Source organism: Equus caballus, chromosome 31 (genome assembly GCF_041296265.1).
Source record: "Equus caballus isolate H_3958 breed thoroughbred chromosome 31, TB-T2T, whole genome shotgun sequence".
NCBI classification, from domain to species: domain Eukaryota; kingdom Metazoa; phylum Chordata; class Mammalia; order Perissodactyla; family Equidae; genus Equus; species Equus caballus.
This window is the reverse complement of record NC_091714.1, coordinates 25,572,130-25,594,214: the sequence shown is the minus strand read 5'-3', so window position 1 is coordinate 25,594,214 and position 22,085 is coordinate 25,572,130. Positions and strand designations below refer to the sequence as shown.

The following is a 22,085-nucleotide window of genomic DNA, read 5'->3' as shown; positions in this document are numbered from 1 at the left end:
GTGTAAATAGTTTTATTTGACCCTTTGTTGACAGCTGATATGGAGAAATAAGGAAAACAGCGATAAGTGTTTTGGAAACTTTTAAGGTGAAGCATGGAGAAAGGGGAAAACTATTTTTGAAGAGGAGTGGAAAGACACAGGCAGGAGATATTGTGGAGATAAAAGCACAATTTTCTGCTGCAATGTCTTTATGCTTATTTGCACAGCCTGCCAGCTCTGATCACTCTCGCCTGCCTTGTCCCTGTGAACATCTACTTTTGTTCATTTCCTCATGCACCAAATTGTTCTGAATTGCCAACTCTGTGTCAGTCACATTCTAGGCACCAGGGATACAATGGCGAGTAAACTGAACTCTCATGAAGTCTAATGGGGAAGCTACAGGAATCAAATTATCACATGATAAATATGTATATGGGGTTGGGGAGATACATGTGGCAGAGAGGGGTTATAACAGGGGAATTTGACTAGGTTAGTGACATCTGGAAAAATACACTTGGAGAAGTGACCGGGTTGCCGAGATTTAGTGGAAATATAGGACGTAACTCAGTGACTATAGAAAGAACTAACTTTACTGGGAAAGAGTATGAACAAAAGCCTGTGGTGGAAAGGAGCATAGTGTGTTCAAAAAACTACAAGAAGGCCTGAGTGTCTGGGAGACAAAGAGAGATGGGAAATGTCATGGGCTGGGGCTGGAGAGCTGGGTAGAGGCTCTTATGAGCATCTTAAACATTTTGTTCTTGTCCTAAGAGCAACGGGAAGTTATCTATTGTTGTGTAACAATTTACCACGAACTCAGCATAATGAAAAATAATAATAAAAAAGAACTCATACAACTCAACAACATAGAAACAAACAACCCAATTGAAAAATGGGCAGAAGACCCAAAAAGACATTTTTCCAAAGAGGATATACCGATCGCCACAGGGACATGAAAAGATATTCAATATCATTAGCTATCAGGGAAATGCAAGTCAAAACTACAATGAGATATCACCTCACTCCCATCAGAATGGCTGTAATTAACAAGACAAGAAACAAGTGTTGGAGAGGACGTGGAGGGAAAGGAACCCTAGTACACTCCTGGTGGGAGTGCAAACTGGTGCAGCCACTATGAAAAACAACATGGAGATTGTTCAAAAAATTAAGAATAGAAATACCATATGATCCAGCTATTTCTCCTTGGGTATTTATTCAAAGGACACTAAAACACTAATTCGAGAAGATATTTGCACCCCTATGTTCATTGTAGCATTGTTCACAATAGCCAAGACTTGAAACAACCTAAGTGCCCATCAGTGGATGAATGTGGAAAGAAGATGTGGAAATATATACAATGGAACATTAGTCAACCATAAAAAAAGATAAAATCTTGCCATTTGCAACAACATGGATGGACCTTGAGGGCACTGAGCTAAGCAAAATAAGCCAGAGGGAAAAAGCCAAATACTGCATGATTTCACGCATATGTGAAAGTTAAAAGCAACAACAAACAAACAAACACATAGACACAGAAAATAGATTGGTAGTTACCAGAGTGGAAGGAGGGAGGGGGAGGCCAAAGTGGTAATAGGGCACATGTGTATGGTTACAGACGGCAATTAGACTTTGGGTGCTAAACGAGATATAAAAAATAATAAATAAAGAAACATTTAGTATCTCACAGTTTCTGTGGATCAGGAGTCCAGGAGCAGCTTAGCTGGGCAGTTCTGGCTTGGGTCTCTCATGAGGTTGCAGTCAAGATGTTGGCTAAAACTCTGCTGTCGTCTGAAGTCTTGACTGGAGCTGTGGTCTACTTCCAAAGTGGCTCACCTACATAGCTGGCAAATTGGTATGGTTGTTGGTGGGAGGTCTTAGCTCCTCTTCATGTCAACGTCTCTACAGGCCTGCTTGAGTATCCTCATGCACAGCAGCTGTCTTCCCCTAGAGCAAGTGATGAGACAGAAAGAGAGAGTGAGCTATCCTTTTTAAGACCTAGCCTCAGAAGTCACATACCGGTTCCATCACCTTCTATTTGTTAGGAGTCAGTCACTAGTTCTACGAACATTCAAAGGGAGGAGAATTAGGCTCCACTTTTTGAAAGAAGTAGTGTCAAAGAATTTGGAATATATTTTATAACCACCAAACCATTAAAGGGTGTTAAGCAGGAATGGTGATATGATCAGATACGCTTTTCAAAATTATTACTCTAAATAGGAGGCAAATTAAATAGGGTCAGTATTGGTTAATAGACATTAGAGTGATTCAGGTGTGGATTGCTGGTAGGGTGAAATAGGATGCTGGTGAAGATGAAGAGAAGAGAAGAAGATACATTTAAAAGGTGAAATGAGTCTTAGGGATCAAGTGGACTTGGCAGTTGAAGGAGAGGAAGTATTATAGATTCTTAGATTTCTGGTTTGTATAGATGAATATTGTGGCATTTAGTGACGTGGAGAATGCTAGGAGAATACCAATCAGTCTATCGGAGCTAATGGGGGTGATCATGAGTTTTATTTAAGACATGTTAAGCTTGAAGTGTCTTTGAAATATCCAAGCACAGTTACCACATAGTTCCTTGGTCATAAAACTCTGGAACTAAGATTAGAGTTCTGAGCTAGAGACATAAATTAATGAATTATTCATGCAAAGAAAGGAAGGAAATCTCAGGGTTTGATGAGAACTCCTAGAGAAAGAAAAAAATGATACACAGAGAAGAGGGTTTGGAAGACTAGATTTTTGTCCAGTAAGTGTTCGATCTCCTCTCTCTTTCTTTTCTCCTAGGGGAGCAGTACCCTCTCCCGTCCTGTGGTGCTGGCCTTGGCCGTGTAACACCAATGAGGTATCAGCAGGTGTGACAGGAGCAGGTGCTTGAAATGTGCAGTGGGGCTTCTCTTTCTGTGCTCTTTCCTTTTGCTTCAAAAAGAACACGCTTTAGATAGCCCCTGCTTCACGGAGGGAATAGCTGACCCGAACCCAACCCAAAGTTTGAGGCCAAACTCAACCAAGCCCAGCCTACATCAGCTTTGCCCAATTTACAGCTATATGAGAAAGAAAAAAATGCTTATTTTTGTAAGCCACTAAAATGTGAAGATTTTTACTTGTTTCTGTTATGCAGCATTATTTTGGTAATAGCTGACTGATACAAGGGCCTCGGATCTAGTAGCAAGGAATACTATTCTTTAAAGTCCTTGCTGGGCTACATATATTTGCGGTTCTTTTTTGCTGGGAAAGACTTGCTCTGAGCTAACATCTGTTGCCAATCTTCCTCTCTCTGTTTTTTCTCTCCCCAAAGCCCCAGTACACAGTTGTATGTTCTAGTTTAAGTCCTTCTAGTTCTTCTATGTGAGCAGCTGCCTTAGCATGGCTGCTGACAGACGAGTCGTGTGGTTCCACCCCAGGAACTGAACCCGGGCCACTGAAGCAGAGTGTGCCTAACTTTAACCACTAGGCCATCAGAGCTGGCTCTACATATATTTTAAGAGTGGTATTTATGTCTGATACATGGTTGTACTAGCAAAAGCTAGCATAAAGGCTTGGTCTACTATCTGGTGAATGCACGCATTGGATCACACTCTAATTAGGCATGGCTGTTTATCTGTCATGGATGTCCGTAAGTCACACACATATACTCTTATAGCAGCTGTTCCAAGCAGTGTTTCCTCAAATAGCAAGGTTCTGCCAAGCCCAGATACAGCGTCATCAAGATCGACAACCAGACCCTTTCGCTGAGTACCTTTTTATTGCATGTTGTAAAGAAATGCTTGAGAAAATTGATGCTCTATCCACATACTGTGTTAATATTTTAGAACATATTTTATTGCTGTTGTTAAAGCTGATTTCAAAAGAACAAATTTTAAAATTAAAAAAAAAAGTGATTAGTGGCAATAAACAGGCCTATAAATAGCCAATGGAACGAAGGCAATCAAAGTGGCTTTTTGGCCACTAACGTTTTCATAAAAGCTTTGATTAGTTACGAGGTGATTGTGAGAGATGATGAGTTACACGCAAAGAAAGAAAAACAGTTTTTCTAGTTTAACAGCTGTGGAATCTTTTGGTAATTGCTGGAATATTCCGTTTCAGTGAACTTAAAGCTTGCTTTTTTATGTCACAGTAGAATGCTTGATCTGAAATTTATATTTTAACTTTATCTTATCTATAACTTTCGTTTTCAGTGCAACTCTAAATTATAGTTGAGAAGGACATTACTTGGATTTATATGTTACCTCTGTTAAGAAGATAGGAAAACTCTATAGGAAAAGGGAAAAGCGGCTACATTTAAAATATTTGAATATCATGATTTGGTTATTAAAATGTGATTTGTCTCCCCCACAGGTACTCATCTTAGACGTCTATAAAGATCACGTGTCTGTGTGAACACAGGACAAGCACAGTTCTCCGGTGTTGATGGGGATATAAAATTTTACCTTGCCTTCTTTGACCACAGTGTGAAATTTCAAAGTATAAACATGATCGAAAAAAGAGTGTCTTCAAAAACAGAGAAACAACAGCATTTCATTTTCCCAGAACCTTTCCAGGCTCAGTCAGACGGCTGCCCAGCAGCCACTAGAAACAACACCCCATTCCCCACACCACCCCCGCCTGAAAGTAAGGGGCACCATCAACGCTGAGAAAGAAATTGCCACAGTAACAAAACTTATGGGAGTGGATAACTTCTCACAGAACTTGCCAATCAGCCACAGACGCAGATCTGCCTTCCTTCTCCCTCACTCCACCCTTAGCTCAGGAGAACAGCCTAAACCCTCAGGAGAAGCTGCCTTTCAGCCGAAGAAGAAGGCTCCACACGACACGGCCGTGTTGGAGTATTTTGCTTGTGCTTCCTTTCCGTCTTCTTTACTACGCAGATGTGTGTGTGTGTAAGTGTGTGTTGTGTTGCTTTGCTTTTTCTCTTTGCTCAGGGTTCAGAAGAGTTATGATTTCAACTGAAGACATCACACGAATGTGGCTAAAAAAGCAAACAATACAGAAATGTATGAAATAAAATCAAATGTCTCCGTCTCCACACCCTCACCGTTCCCCAATTCTCTCGGACTTCCTAAGAACAGAAATTCTGTGAGGAGAGGAGAGTGTGTGTACAGGGGGAGGTGGGGGGTCGGAGGGAGAGAAAGAGGCTTGATATTGTCTTATTTATAATTTAAAAAAATATATTGCACACATACACACTCCTCCCTTCATCTCCCCTCCACCCAAAAAAAGAAAAAATGGAACAAAACAAACAAGAAAACCAAACTTCTGCTGTTCGGAAGTCTAAGAGAATTGCTGGTTAAAGGTCTTTCAGATTAAGCTCGTTCCAAAGACATTTCCAGTGTAACCAAACAATGAGAAGCATTGGTGTCCAGCCAGCCGCAGCCCCTGCCGCCTCCGGTTTAGAGCAATTTCATGATGATTAACTCAAAGAGAAGACAGAGATGGGTTCACGGAATAAGAAAACAAACAACTCAAAATTCCCCTCTATTTATTTATATTTAAACTATCTTATTTTTATCCATTATTTTAGATAATAAATTTATGTGCTTTTAGGATGATTTTCTTTGGTAGGGAAAAATCTCTTAGGCCTTGCATTTTCTCCTTAATTATAAAGGGTTGTGGAATGTTTTCTGAGAACAGAAATCTTTCCTCAAGGAATTATTTTTCCTAGAATGTTAGGAGGGTCTCTAGGTAAGCAATGATGTCAGTGCAAATGTTTTACTTCTCTCCTCTTCCGTCCAAGTTGGCTTAATATGTTTTAGTTCTATTACGTGACTATTTTTAGAACAGATTGGAAAATTTGCTCACCAAGAGAACAATGATTAACTAAATCTGTAAAGTGCCATTTCACTATCAATAAAAAGAAAATCTAAACCCACGACTAATGGCCCCGAGTTTCCTGCTTGCGTAGAGGAGTCTCTTTAGACCAAAGTGTTATTTTTGAAATCTTTAGGTTATTTTCTTCCTTTCCCCACGTCATTCTACCTTTTAAAAAACTTATCCACTCTATTAATAATAAAGAAATATACTCCCAATCTTCACCCTCTTTTTAGCTACACACTTGAGTCTCATGGTCAGGTTTTCCTCCGAGCACCTCTTCCAGATTTGCCGTGAGACAGTGTAGAGCATTGGTTAGGAGTGTGGGCTCTGGAAACAGCCTGTCCTGACTCCAGACCTGACGAGCTATCTGGCTTAGATTAATTTTCCTAATCTCTCTATTCCTCAGTTTTCTTAACTGTAAAATGGGGGGTAAAATTTACATTATAATGTAAATTTGGTAAGGTTGTTATAAAGATTGAAGGAGAAAATATAAGTGAAGCCCTTAATATACTTCTATCCCACAATAAGCTTCAGTGGAGGGGAGTTTAAAAAATAAGATATACAGAACAAAAACATGTTAACTTTCAAAAAATCCCGAAAGTAATAAAAAAAAGAAAAGAAAAAGAAAAAAATGCCAAACTATGACATTGGATAAATAAAGCTTAAATTATTTCTCCAGATTGTTCTATGTCTCAAATTCTATGCTATTGAGTATGAAAGTGTGTATTAGCAAAGTCTGGTCTATCTACGCCAGCTAGGGAGTAACTGACGAGCTTGGGATGCCCATGGCATATGCTGGTCTATGAATGTGGAGGAAAGGTCAAGAGAAGTTATGTAGATCATAGAGAGATTAGACCAAATGGCCCAGGGAAAAATACGTACACACTACTGTATTACCGATTGGAGGACATCGAGAAAATGATGAGTGTTTCCACATTAGAGCTTACACATTGCTGCATTTAGAGATAGCATTCATGGCCGAAGAGACTACTGACTACTTACCCTACGATCCAAAAAAGTGGACAACTTCAATGACCAAGTGTATCTATCAAAGGTATAGAGTATGTCCATATCAGTTCCTTTTCATATGCATTTTGTCTAGAATTAGGACATTCATTCATTCCATATAGAGTCAATGTATATCTCTTTATTTACTGTGGGTCAAGCTTAGTAGCCCTACTTTCAAGCCATTGAAGTAAACTGATAATTCTCATAGAGTATTTTGGGGTAATATGGGAGCCCCTAGGGGACAGTTGCCACTCTTGGTGAGGTGGTGGTGGTGGCTGGCATCACAGCTAGGAAATCACATCTGAGCTAATTCTAGAAAGAAGGGTAAGTATCAACAGAGTTAAAGGGGAGAGGAGAGAGGTAGTAGAGAGAACGAGATGTGCAAAGATACAGAAGTGATAGATTGGTTGGCAGCTGGGGATGGATCCAAGGTCAAAGGAGAGTTTTTAGTGAATGTGAGGAATGTGGGAATGTTTGCAGGTTGAAGGAGGAAAATCGGAGAGAAAGGTTACAGGTGTAAGAGAAGAGGTACAAGTTCTCAGAGGAGGTGGTGCTGGACTTTAATTGAAGGTAGAACACCCCACATTCTGAGGCTAGAGAAGAGGTCATCTTGTGGGGACAAACTCTGATAAATATGATTGATTTCACTTTGATTAGAAAATGGATTTTCCTTCGAATATAAGGGTAAAAAACTATTTGTTTACTTAGAATTTTCCTGAATGCAAAAGAAGTAGAGAAGAAACAAAACATGGAAATGAATTTTATAGTTAAACCTCTGTTAATTCTCTATTTGGAAGATATTAACCAGGTTAGTTTTCCTTTTTCATCTGTCTTGCAGAAAAATTTGTTTGTGTCGGTGTCAGTTGCTGGAAACCATTTTACATTTTTTATAAAATTCTAAGTAGTTTAAAAACTTGTGTATACACAAGGTAGAGACATTCTTCATATTATCAAATATTTGATTTCCTGTGAGGTTAACGTTTTTCATATTTTTATTTTCCACTTTTATGGATTGTCAGTTTTGTCATCTGAAAGAAGGCTTTTTATGAAACACCTTCAAGCTAAAAAAAATATATCAAGGATCAAGAGAATTCAAGATGCTATGACCTGGGGCAGATGAATTGGAGAAGCAGGAAAAAAATAACCAAGACAGAAAAATACACATAGAAACCTATATTCTCATATATAAAAGAGTCTTCAATGGTTCCTGGTCTAATCCATACCCAATGAATTAATCCGATGTGCAACTTCCCTGTGGAGCACTCGTTTAGCATTGGTTTGATTACTTCTAGAGATAGGAATCTCACTGCCCATTCCATTTTGGGTAAACTCTGATCCCCCAAAATATCGTTGTGTGAAAGGGGCAAAATTATTAATGTACAATATGAATAGCTAGTACTTATAGAGAACTTTCTATGTTCCAGGTATAGCTCTAAGTATCTTACGTATATTAAATCATTTAATGTTCGAAGAGTCATCTTAGGAAGTTATTATTTTCCTCATTTTATAGATGAGCCGAATGAAGCTCAGAGAGGCTAGATAAATTTATCACTGTCTCACGGCTAGTAAGTAATAGAGCAAGACATAGCACTCCAAAATCCTAGCTCAGGAGCCCATGCTTTCAACCACATCAGTGTTCTTCCTTTCACTGCATGAATGTTTCAAGACTTTCCTCACCTTTCGATCCATCAAGAAGAATCGAGTGTTACCCACTCCGTTTTTTCCCTTCTTTGACTTCCATGGACAGATCCGCTCTCGACACATTATTTGTTTAGACTTTTCTGATGCAGAATCAGGAAGAATTAGGAAAAGACTAAAAAGCAGATGGGCCGGGGGAAGACATTTCTGGGAAATGTGGCATGGTGCCAACATAGTATGAGAAAAATGTTGGAAAAAGGAAATTTTAAGAAGCATCACTAGAGATTATCAAGTTCATGGCATGCAAGAAATGCAAGGGACGAGACTCCATTATCCTTATGCTACTTTTGTTGTTGTGTCTTGATTACCACACCATTCTAACACTGGACTACATGGAGAACGGATTTAGCAGGGTTACATATACTTGTGTATAACCCAAATCTTTCTTCCTGTTAAGTTCTCTAGAGCCATCTGGCCTAGAGATAGCCTTCTAAGTATTTAAAGATGCTAATGCTATTCTTATTTTCTCTCTCTCTCTTTTCTTCTTCTTATTTTTTTTGGTGAGGAAGATTGTTGCTGAGCTAATATCTGTGCCAATCTTCCTCTATTTTTTAATGTAGCATGCTGCCACTGTGTGGCTTGATGAGTGGTGCTAGGTCTGTGCCCAGGATCCAAACCTGCAAAGCCAAAGCGGAGCGTGCGAACTTGACCACTACACCACTGGGCAGGCCCCAACTTTTCTCTTTTTAATTAAACATTTCTAACTCTATCAGTTATTTCTTTTTTCCTTTTAAAGAACAGTTTATTGAGGTATAATTGACACACAATACACCAAACATATTTAAAGTGTACAATTGGATTAGTTTTGATGCATGTATATCACCACAAACCATCAGCACAGTCGAGGTAGTGGACATATCCATCACCCTCAAGAGTTTCCTCGTGACTCTTGTTGATACCTTCCCCCTTCCTTCTACTCTCTCCCTGATTTGCTTTCTATCACTAGAGATTACTTTGTATTTTCTAGAGTTTCATATAAGTAGAATCATACAGTATATACTATTTTTTGGGGGGGGGGGCGCAGTTCTGGCTTCTTTCACTCAGAATAATTATTTTGAGATCTATTCATGTTGTTGGGTATATCAGTAGTTTATTCACTTGTACTGTTGAACAATGTTCATTGTATGGAAATACCTCAGTATGTTTATTCATTCATCTGTTGATGACATGTTGGATTTTGTCAGTTTTGGGATATTGCAAATAAAGCTGTTATGAACATTCATGTACAGGTCTTTATTTAGACATAAGAGTTAATTTTTCTTGGGTAAATAACTAGCATTGGAATGTTTGGGTCATATGGTAGATATGCGTTTAACTTAAAAAAACAAACTGCCAAACTGCCAAACTACTTTCCAAAGTGGGGGCACCTTTCACAGTCCGAGCCGCAGTGGATGAAAGCTTCACTTCCTCTGCATCCTCGCGGGCGCTGGAGTGGATCAGTCTTTGCTCATTGTAATCGATATTTAGTGGCATTTCACTGTGGTTTTAACTTACATTTCTCTGATGACTAATAGGGTTGAGCATCTTTCATGTGCTTATTTGCCATTTTGTACACCTCCTTTGGTGAACATCTGTTCCAATCTTTTTAAATGGGGTTGTTTGTTTTCAGAGTTCTTTTTCTCCTCTGGACACAATTCCATTATCAGACTTAGGATTTGAAAATATTTTCTCTCAGTCTGTGGCCTGTCTTTTCATCCTTGTAACAGTGTCTTTTGAAAGTAATTTTTAATTTTAATGAAATTCAATTTATCATTTTTTTCATGGATCATGTTTTGGTATTGTATCTATGAAATCTTTGCTTAATCTAAGCTCACGAAGAAATTTTGCTATAATTTCTTTAAAAGGTTTTACACTTTTAGATGTTGCATTTATATCTATAATCGATTTTGAATTAGCTTTTGTATATTCCTTTAGGTAAGACAAAAGTTCATGTATTTTGTGTATAGATATTCAATTATTCCAGCACAATTTGTTGAAAGAATATCTCCTTTTGCTACTAAATTGCCCTTGCAACTTGATTAAAAATCAGTTATTTGTGTACGGATAGCTCTATTTCTTAACTCTCTATCTCACTGATTTGCTTGTCTATCTTTACACGGCTATCTCATTATCTTGATTACTGTAGTTTTATAAGTCTTGAAATCAGGTAGAATTAGTCCTCCAACTTTACTCTGCATTTTTCGAGTTGTCTTGGCTATTTTGGGTCCTTTACCTTTTCATATGGATTTTGGAATTAGCTTGTCAAAATCTACAAAAACAGCCTGCTGGGATTTTGGTTGGGATTGCATTGCGTTTGTACGTGAATGTGGAGAGAATTGATGCTCTAGTGAGGATTGGCATTATTCCATTTACCTACATCTTCTTCAATTTTCCATTATCGATGTTTCGTTTTGATAGCCACATATCAATCTTGCACATCTATTGAGATTTATTCCTAAGAAATTTGTATTTTTAAATTATTTTAAAAGGAATTTTTAAAATTTTAATTTGCTGTTGTTCTTTGCCAGTATGTAGAGACATAATTGATTTTCCATTTCGTGTTTTGCAAACTTGGTAAGCTGACTGCTAGGTCTAGCAGCTTTTTTGTAGGTTCCATGGGGTTTATTACAGTTGCATTTGACAATAAAGAGACGACTTACTTCTTCCTCTACTCTGGTCTCTTTTCTTCCTTTTTCAGTCCTAACTGCACTAGTTAGAACCTTCAGTACGATGTAAAGTAGATATGACAAGTTCAGACATCCTCGTATTTTTCCTGACCTTAAGAGGAAAATATTCAGTCTTTCATTGTTAAGTCAGATGTTAGCTGTAGATTTGCATAGATGCCTTTTATCAAGTTGAGAAAGTTCTCTTCTATTTACAGTTTGCTGAGAGTTTTTATCAAAAATGTATGTTGGATTTTGTCAAAAATTTTTTTTGTTTCCATTGAGATGATCATATGGCTTTTCTTTTCCAGTGCGTTAAAACAATAAAGTTGATAATTTTCAAATGTTAAACCAAAATTGCTCATCAACATTGCTTTTGTGGGGTAAACTCTACTCTTTCATGATGTATTAAACTTTTTATATATTGTTAGACTTGATTTGCTAAAATTTTTTAAAAGAATATTTGAATTTTTGTTCATGAGGGATATTGGTAAGGAGTTTTCTGGTCTTAACGTCTTTGTTTTGGTTTCAGGCTAATGCTAGCTTCACAGATTGAGGTCAGAAGAATCCCTCCGCTTCAGTTTTCTGGATGAGTTTGTATAGAATTGTTGTTATTTTTTCCTTAAATTTAGGGAGAATTCTTTAGTGAAGCCATGTGGGCGTGGAATTTTCTTTGTGAGAAGATTTTTAATTACAAATTCATTTTCTTTAATAAATATAGCATTATTCAGATTACCTACTCTTCAGGGAGCTTTAGTTATTTATGTCTTTTAAGAAATTTGTCAGTTTCATCTGTTGTTGAATTTATTAGCACAAAGTTCATAATATTTTATTTTCCCTTTTTGTCTGTAGACTCTGGAGTGATGTAACTTCTATCACTTCTTATTTTACAGTTTGTCTTTTCTCATTTTTCTTATCAATCTGGCTAATAGTCACTCTTATAGATATTCTCCAAGAACTGTATTTTTTCTCTGTTCCTTTTACATTTTCTAAATTTCACTGAATTCTTTGTGATCTTTATTATTTATTTCCTTCTGTCTACTTTGGGTTTAATTTACTCTTCTGTTTCTAGTTTGGAGGTTAGCAGACTTTTTATGCAAAGAACCAAATGGCAATATAATAGGTTTTATGAGCCATGCAGTCTCTGTGCAACTACTCAACTCTGCCCTTGTAGCATGTATGATGCCATAGAATGTAAAGGAAGGAGCCTGGCTGTGTTCCAATAAATCTTTATTCTGCAAAAACAGGCAGTAGTCTTGATTTGGCCCAAGGGTCATACTTTGCCAAGCCTGGTTTGATTTCATATAGTTGAAGCTGAGATAATTGATTTGAAACGTTATTTTCTAGTATAGACCTTTAGTACTATAAATTTCCCCATAAGAACTGATTTAGTGGCATCTTATACATTTTGGTATGTTGTATTTTTCTTTTCATTCAGTTTAAAATACTTTCTAATTTGCCTTCTCTGATCTTTGGGTTTTGTAGAAGTTTGTTATTTAGTTTCCAGAGATCTCTCTTATTGATTTCTAATTTAATTCCTCTGTGGTCAGAAAACACTTTGTATAACCTAAATCCTTTTAAATTTATTGACTTGTTTTATGGCCTAGAATATGGTCTATTTTGATAAATGTTCTCTGTGCACTTAAAAGGAACATGTACTCTGGGGCTGGCCCCTTGGCTTGGTGGTTAAGTTTGGCGCACTCCACATTGGCAGCCTGGGTTCGTGTGCTTGGATCCTAGGTGCCAGCCTAAACTGCTCATCAAGCCATGCTGTGATGGTAACCCGCATGCAAAATAGAGGAATATTGGTACAGATGTTAGCTCAGGGTGAATCTTCCTCAAGGAAAAAGAGGGAAATTGGCAACAGATGTTAGCTCAGGGCCAGTCTTCCTCAACAACAACAGAAAGAATGTGTATTCTACTGTTGTTAAGAGGTATGTTCTATAGACTTCAACTAGGTCAGTTGATTGATAGTATTGTTCAAGTATTCTGTGTCCTAGATAATTTTCTGTCTACTTGTTCTGTCAAATATCGAGAGAGGTCAACTATAATTGCAGATTTGCCTGTTTCTCCCTGCCGTTCTATTAGATTTGGCTTCATATATTTTGAAGCTCTGTTAATAAATGTATAAACATTTAGCATTCTTATATCCCCTGGGTGAATTTACCCTAACCGTTATGAAATGATCATTTTTATCTCTAGATATGTTCTTTGATTTGATATCTATTTTGTCTGATGTTAATATAGCCACTTCAGTTTTCATTTGGATTAGTGTTACCATGTATGCCTTTTCCCATTCTTTTATTTATAACCTATTTGTATCTTTATATTTAAAGAGCGTTTCTTGTAGGTAGCACGTGACTAACTTTTTTTGGGTACAATCTCACAATCTGCCTTTTAATTGGGATGTTTAGGTCATTTACATTTAATATAATTATTGATATGATTGGGTTTAAGACTACCTTGTTATTTGTTTTTTATATTGTCATCTGCTATTTGTTTCCCTTTTTTGCCTTCTTTTGTATTAATTATTTCTTTATGATTCACTTTATCTTACCTGTTGGCTTATTAGTATAACTGTTTGTTTTATTATTTTAGTTGTTGTGTAATAGTATATAGTATACAATTTAACTTACTGCAAACTACCTTTAAGAGATTTTATTTGATTTTATAAATAGAATAAGGACCTTAAGATAGTATACTTTTATTTTATCTTAAAGATTGGCACCTAAGCTAACTGTTGCCAATCTTTTTTTTTTTCCTGCTTTTTCTACCCCAACCCCCCCAGTACATAGCTGTGTATTTTAGTTGTGGATCCTTCTAGTTGTGGCATGTGGGATGCTGCCTCAGCATGGACTGATGAGTGGTGTCATGTCTGCACCCAGGATCTGAATCAGTGAAGCCCTGGGCTGCTGAGGCAGAGCACACAAACCCAACCACTTGGCCATGGAGCCGGCCCTGAGAGAGTATACTTCGACTTCTCTCCTCCTGACCTTTGTGCTATTGTTATTATACTTTTGATTCTTATGTGTGTTTTTAACCTCATAGTACATGGTTATTATTTTTGTTTAAACAGTAAATTGTCTTATAAAGAAATTTAAATAAGAAAAAAAAATCATGTATATTTATCCATGGAGCTGCTGCTTCCATTGTTTTTCATTCCTTTGTGTAGATGTGTATTTCCATTTAGTATCATTTTCCTTCTGCCTAAAGGAGTTCCTTTAGCATTTTTTTGTAATGTGGGTCTGCTGGTAGTGATTTCTTTCAATTTTTGTATGTCTGAACAAGTCTTTTTATCACTATTGTTTTTTAATTTTTTTTTTGCTAGGTGTAGAATTCAAGGTTAATAGTTTTTTCTTTCATTAATTTAAAGATGTTGCTCTACTATTTTCTTGCTTGCATTTTTCTCTGATAAGAAATCTTTCATCATTATCTATATTTTGGATATATGTAGCACGTCTGTTTTTTTTTCCCTAGCTGCATTTAAGATTTTCCCTTTATCACTGGTTTTGAATAACTTGATTATTATGTGCCTTGGTGTAATTTTCTTCATGTTTCTTTTGCTTGGAGTTTGTTGAGCTTCTTGGATCTGTGGGTTTACTGCTTTTATCAAGTTTGAAATGTTTTGCCTTTATTTCTTCAAATGTTCTTTCTTCTTCTTCCTTTGCAGGCTTCAGGTACATGTAAATGGGTCCCTTGTAATTGTCGTGCAGTTCACTGATAGTCTTTTTCTTTTTCAAAATTTTTTTTTCTCTGTGCATCATTTTAGGAAGTTTCTATTGTTATTTCTACAAGTTTACCAATCTCATACAGTGTATTTTTATCTAAGACATTATAGTTCTTATCTCTTAAAGTTTTATTATACTGCTACATAATTTGTTAACATATTGAATGCATTTATAATGACTGATAAAATGTCCATATCTGCTAATTCTAACATCTGCATCAGTTCTGAGTCTGTTTCAATGGACTTTTCCCCTTGTCTTGTCATATTTTCCTTCTTTGCATGTCTGTTAATCTTTGATTGAATGCCAGACATTGTGAATTTTACCCTCCTGGGTGCTGGGTATTTTTGTATTCCTAAAAATATTCTTTTTTTTTTTTCTGAGGAAGATTAGCCCTGAGCTAACTACTGCCAGTCCTCCTCTTTTTGCTGAGGAAGCCTGGCCCTGAGCTAACATCCATGCCCATCTTCCTCTACTTTATATGTGGGACGCCTACCACAGCATGGTGTGCCAAACAGTGCCATGTCTGCACCTGGGATCCAAACTGGCGAACGCAGGGCCACCGAGAAGCAGAACGTGTGCACTCAACCACTGTGCCACCGGGCTGGCCCCACTAAAAATATTCTTGAGCTTTCTTCTGGGATGCTGCTAAGTAATGTGAAAACAGCATCTTTTTAGTCTCTCTTTTAAGATTCTGTTAGTCAGAGCTAGAATAGCATTTACTCTGGGGTTAATTACTCCCTATTGTTAAGTCAAGGCTCTCTGATTTTATCCTTGCCGCAAGAATTAGATTTTCTAGTCTGGTTTGTGGGAAAAGGCACTATTCCTAGCCCAGTATGAGCCCTGGGAACTGCTTGCTTTAATCCTTTCAGATGGTTCTTCCTCCAACATCGAGTATTTTCTTCACTTACACTGTGGTCAGTACTCTGCTGAGTACTTGAGGGAGATCCTCTGAAGGTCTCTGGAGTTTCTCTCTGTGTATCACTTTCCTCTCTAGTACTGTGCTCCGTGAACTCTAGCTACCTTGACCTCCATGGATTCTCAGCTCTGTATCCTCATACATACTCAAGGAGTCTACCAAGTTACATCTGACTTTCCTTGCCCTGTGCCACTACCTGATATCTCCCTCAAGACAGTAACCTAAAATAATCATGGAATTCACCTTATTATTATTATTATTATTTTTACTATCTCTCATGAATCACTATCCTTTGTTGCCTGAGGTCCAGTGTCTTGAAAACTGTTGTGTCATATATTTTATCCAGTTTTTTGTTTTTTGTTTTCAGTCAGGATGGTAAATCTGCTCCTTGTTACTCCATCTTGTTCAGAACAGTTTATCTTATTTCTTACTCATCACTCTCTGCTATAGAAATTTTTTAGCGAGTGTTTTTGTCTTTTCAATTATATTGTCTATACCAGAAGACAATGTTCCAGGTCAATTCTGAAAAATGCAGAGGAAAGTAGAACTTTCCCTCTTATAATCTATTCTTGATATTCCCATGAGTGCACACGAGAATACACTCCTCGCCATAAGTCTCGTTATACTGTGGGCTGTCGATGTGCATGCAAAGAAGTAAAATATCCAAATATTCCTTACTTATGTAGCTGTCAGCTCTGCTCCCTATCTCGTGTTTGTGCTTCCTATCTTATTTACAGTTCTATTTCTAGTTGCCAGATTTTAATTTATTTTTTACATTGAATTTCACTTGGTTAGATTTCAGCCAGGACTCACTCATTTGCAGCAGAACAGATTTTAGGAGGTACCTAGAATCAAGGGATGGAAGAAGGTGTAGAGAGAAAATCATATTCTTAGGAACAGGCCTTATGAAAGATCAATCAAGCTGATGATATAGAGGGAACATATGATGGTTATAATTGGGAAAAAGAAAAAAAAAAGAAAAAGAAAAGTGAAACAAAAGCCTTCAACTGGTAGAGACTTAGCTGATGTGGGCATTCAAATAGCTAAAGGAATACCTCACTTTTGGTATGGTTTGTGGAACTGGGATGTACTAGTCTGCAGGGTTTGAAATTAAGAGTCCTTGGGCTAAAAGTGAAGTGATGAAAAAGAATTGCTAGAAAGAACCACTGATGTTTTGAATCTGTGCCAGGAAGACTGCATAAATGTGAAGACTGGAGTTGAGTTTTTTCCCATTTTATCTGTGATGATTATCTCAGTGTTATTCAACTGAACTAAAATTTATTTGTATATTTGAAGTTACTGTTTATGATGGTTGGCAGAGGACAAAATTAGAGAAATGTGTTACATTGGTAAAGAGGGATGGAGAAAGGATAGTATCCAGGTCTACGGTCTTAATGAGAGCAGTGTCATTCTTTCCATTAATCTGCTCAATATTAATGCAAAGTTGATCCATGAGCAAGGAGTTTAAAGTTGGGACTCACCTAAGTGGCAGATGAGGGTCTTTATTAAGGTTGTTTGGTGATTTGGAGGCAAGCCTTTTACCCCTTTGGGAGAGGGAGGTCACTTTTGATTGTAGCTCCGTCTGAGAAAGCCAGGATGAGGCAGTGAAGGTGGATGAAGTGCTCCAGGTTCCAGCAGAGACCAGAGTACTGTTTTAAGAAAAAAAGGATTTCTTTCTGTCCTCAGATGTTGTCTCATTCCTTTTCATTTTTTTTGGCTTTTTAATTACTTCTTGTAATTTTTATGTCTTCATTTCTGTGCCCAATATTTTTAATACTTTATGTCTCTTTATTTTCCCTTTGTCTTTTCTTTTTCATTTTTTAAAAAAATGTTCCATTACCTGTGGTGTCCATCTCCTTCTAATAACATTCTACTTGCCACCCTTGCAGGCAATGTCTTTATTGGAGCAAAGAGGATTTTTGGACAGGCAGAAGGAGAAGAGGAAATAGGCCATGAAAATATCTGCTTTTTCTGCAGCAACCAACATGTACCACATGAAATGGGGAGACATCTCAGTGGTGGTTGGTTAGGCCTCATCATGATGGGGTTGTTGAAAAGAATAGTAAACAGGAGGTGGAAGAAAAAAAGCTGTGCCTGCTGCAGAGTAGTTTCCCTTTCTTACTCATGCAGCAGAAATATGAGACCACAATTGATAATTCGGTGACCTTATATTTTGAGTCATGGTCTCCCTCATCTTTGGGAAATTTCCTTCCCACATGCCCACAGCAAATTTCTCCCACCCTTCTCTGTAGGCAAAGGCAGATGCAAGTGGCAAAAACATGATATCCTCAACCAAAACAGAATTTTAATTTAACAAACATCTATTGAGCACTTGCTACACACAAGACAGCGTAAGAAATGGTTGAATTGAAAGTTGCACAAGCCGTGGTCTTTAATTTTCAGGAGCTACAATCCAGATAAGCACAAAAAAGCCATAGTGAAGATGGCAAAAAGATAAAAAGATAAAAAAGATAAAAATAAAAATAAAGATCATGAGAGGAATAAAGTACAGTGGGAACTAGAGAGTTGAGAGGCCATTTCTTGCTATGCGATGCAGGGAGGCTTCACGGAGGACCTGAAATTTCATCTGGATTCTAAATAGTGACAAAGATTGAGGAGGAGAATGTTATGTAAAAGCATAGCGATAGGAAAATGCAGAAGACATTTGCAAAACAACTGGTGGGAAGATGATGGAATTGAAAGAAAATTTCAGGTGAGAGTATGAAACATGGTGGGATCCACATGAAGCAGGCTGGACTTTGTTCTGTAGGCAAAAGGCAACCAATGGACTTTAATAGTCATGATGGTGCGACATAATTTTGCATATGGATAGCTACATTGGTGGCTGAGTAATGATGGACTAGGGAAAGTAGAGGCAGGGAGACCAATCAGGAAAGAGGAAAAGGAATGACAGCCAATTCTGAGCAAGAGGGAAGCTAGATGAGCTGACTTAGAGTCCTGGACTTACAAGCCATGACTGGGGCAAGTTTCCTACTTTCTCTACGCTTCAGTTTCCTCCTCGGTAAATCAAGGATTAGAATAGTAGTTGTTTCATAGAGTTGTAAAGATTAAATGAATTAATATGTGTAAAGCCCTCGGATCTGTGTCTGGCAAATAGTACACAGAGAATAGTGTTATGTATTACTACTAGAGCATTGGTAAGAAGAGACGATAAGGAGTGGATTTGAAAATTATTGTACTATATAATTATGTCATTATTTATATTGGAGTTATTTTCAGCTATTTGCCTATTAGACATAATTCTGTCATTTAGTAAGCAAAGCAAGAATTCAAGTTGTTACTATAGCACTTATTACATCTTATTTATTTCTTGTGACTAATTTCTTCTACAATATGTCTCAGACTTTGAAATAACATATGAGTTGCCCCTAACATACGGGAGTTTTAAAAAGGAGCTTGAAAATACAGTAGGGCCATTTGAGCTATGTGGTCCGAGTTATTGTAACTGATGTTTCATCATCTCTATCTATCTATCTATCATCTATCTTAAATATATTTATTTATTTGTGCTTTCTTACATTGCATCTAACCTATGAGAAGTTAAAGATCCTGAGATCTTTTGCAGATAGAATCATGTAAAGTTCATAACCTTTTTGAGGCAAAGAAAGCTACATTGACTACAGTTTAGAGTGATGGTCACACCAATCCCTGCCTTGCTTTTCTTTCTTCCCTGCTGCTCGACCTCCACCCCTTAAATCATTGCTACAGAGCTGGGGGAGCGCCTCTCCTGGAGGTGTCAGCAAGAAGCAGTGAGAGGGGCTGGAGCAGGCCATCTCTAGCTGCCCTGCAGGCTGCTTTACGTTTCCCCCCACCCTCACCCCCACCCCCACCCCAGGACTTTGGGAAGAAGACAAAGAGAAAAGAGGCTGGCGAGAGAAACAGAGGCAGCTCTCTCTGTTCAGGACTAGGAAAGAGGAAAATAGGGGAGATGAGCAATTCTCCCTACTGCTTCCTGTGCAATCTGAAGTGGGCTTATCTACAGTCTAGACCACACTGAAAATGTGAAGGTCACGATAGCAGAGACATTTGCAGTCAACGTCTAACTGTAAAATGCTTATCTTGATCAACTTTGGGCTTTAATAATAATCCAGGACTTGAGAAAGGAACCATAAGTAACTGTCAGTGGGATGGCAGCCTAGCCAAAGCATCTCTAAGGGAAGAACAGGAACGTGGGGTTCTCTTGTGGCTCCTGTCTCCTCAGCTCTTTCTCTGGGCACCTTTGGCCTTCCTGTTTCAGGGGCCCTACTCAGCATGGACACCTGCTGTCTCCTTTCCCGCCTCTGACAGATGGTGAGAAGGAAACAGCAGAGACCTGGCTGAGAGCTCATCCTGAACACGTTCTTGACTCAAGTGAGTCAAGGGCAGAGGCAAAGTAATTATGGGATTTCAGCCGTGCCTCTGATGCTGCCTTCTCCACTCTGCTGAGGGGGGATGGTCCAGCATTGGAAAGAGATTAACTCACAGGTGGCCTTTAAAAGTAAATGTAGAAGAATATTTACTGGCAGGAAAATTTGTTCATGAAATGCTGTTAAGTGCAAAAGCAGGTAGCAAACATTGTGTACAGTATGAGCTCTACTTGTGAGCCAAACCAAATTAACCATACACATCACACGCGTGCATCAGAAGGCTTAACCACGTTTAACCATAGCCACCTCTGGTGGGGAGGAAATATGGGTTTAGCTATATATGTATAAATGTGTGTGTGTCTGTGTGTATTTACCTTTTTCTTTCCTATCAATGAGTCATTTTTCGTTTTCAAAATAAGAAAGACAGTAGCCCCAGATTCTGCAGCAGCTAAGTGGTGAAGCCTCCACAGATATCCCTTAGAAGCTGGCTCATATAAATGTGACGCTGTCTGGGAAATAATGTACTCCTCATTTCCCTTTGCTTTCTGTTTGTAGTCTCTTCATTTTTTGCACAGAAAGCACAGAGTACCAACCCTCTCCTTCTCTGACAAGGATCTTGGAGTGTAGGTGACTGAACAATCCAGAAAAGGAGAGGTTGAGGAGACCCCCTCCCATACTTCCATGCACCAATCAGTTTCCTGCACAAACCACCCCCAGCTTCCAGCCAACATCCCCTTAGCAGGAAGAGACAAATGGCTGAAACCTTACCACTTGGAGAAGTATCCTATTCCCTGCCAAGGGGCCCATAATTTCCTCGGACGGGCCGAGGGGGTGGAGGGGTGCATGCTGGAAGGATCTGTCCTTCTTGTGTGTCATGTACTGTCCCAACCACTTTCAAGCAATAATGTCAGAGTCCGGTCAGCTTCCAGGCTTTTCCCTTCCTTGGCTTTCTGTGACCAAGGGCCTGTGTACCTTCTGTGATAACTTTTTCTTTGCAAGGCTGATGTTTACACTGACGAAAAAGTTAACAGTTACACTTACACAAGAGAAGGTGAGGAAACTTGGGGCTGGTTCCCGTGTTTGCTCATCAACTGACATTATTTGAGCTCCTTCTGAAGAAGGAAAGGAGCAGGAGGCTGCAGCATGATTTAAACAACAGTGATGAGGCGCTGGTGGAAGTCAGAAAATGCTAAGTGGGGTGGAGTGAAGTGTGGGAAACTCTCTTTAGAAGTTCACTGATTATCCATTGGTAAAATGATAGAAGCCTATTTTTCCCCCTGGCAAGGCCCCCTTTATTCACAATCTGGATGTGAAAAGTCAGAAATCCTGCTTACCTGCCCTTTACACTGTGCTAATTGTGTGAGGTGCCGTCCTTGGAGTGTGGCCACCGGTCTCCTCTCAGTGGGCCTTGTTGTGGAGCAAGTGCCCAGTCCCATTCTGTGTCCTTTAAGGAGGTTGCGGGGAGCACACAGTGAATTCTTTCATCCTCACTGTTGAGGAGGTATAGGCTCTTGTCTTTCGGTATCCTCTTCCTCAAGTCCTGCACCAGCAGGGTTCCTCCCCCGCCCAGTATCCCTAGGAGGTGCATTTCCATGTCAAAGCGCTCTCTGGAGAGAAGGCCTCTTTTTCCTCCACTCCCTGCTTTGTTGGAGTCCTGACTCACTTTAACTCACTCCTTCCCAGCCCTGTTCCAAGTTAGCAGTAGCAGGGAGCAGAACTTATTTAGAAACCAACACCACAGGAAAAACCAGCTTCTTTCTGTGAAGGATAAGAGAAGTGTAATTGCCCTTGAAGATGTCAACTTGTTGTAAGAAAGATTACTTCTCTTGCAGTAAACAGAGAAGTAAGAATCATTCTTTAGTGAAGTTGTAGGTTTTCCTTAAGACAAATGCAAGTGCTAAGACTGTTAGACACAGCTAGGTAAATCCACGGGCTAATTTAGAAG

General features: G+C 38.5%; 1 long non-coding RNA gene across 1 annotated transcript; it reads right to left on the bottom strand.

Annotated features, from left to right (window-relative positions):
* Positions 1 to 1,438: 1,438 nt before the first annotated feature.
* On the bottom strand, positions 1,439 to 21,788 carry LOC111771405 (uncharacterized). The gene is made up of 3 exons (XR_002805226.2): positions 21,475 to 21,788; positions 17,255 to 17,422; positions 1,439 to 1,920 (listed from the first exon to the last, which is right to left on the bottom strand). It is a non-coding gene; the product is annotated as an uncharacterized lncRNA (long non-coding RNA).
* Between the last annotated feature and the right edge of the window lie 297 nt (positions 21,789 to 22,085).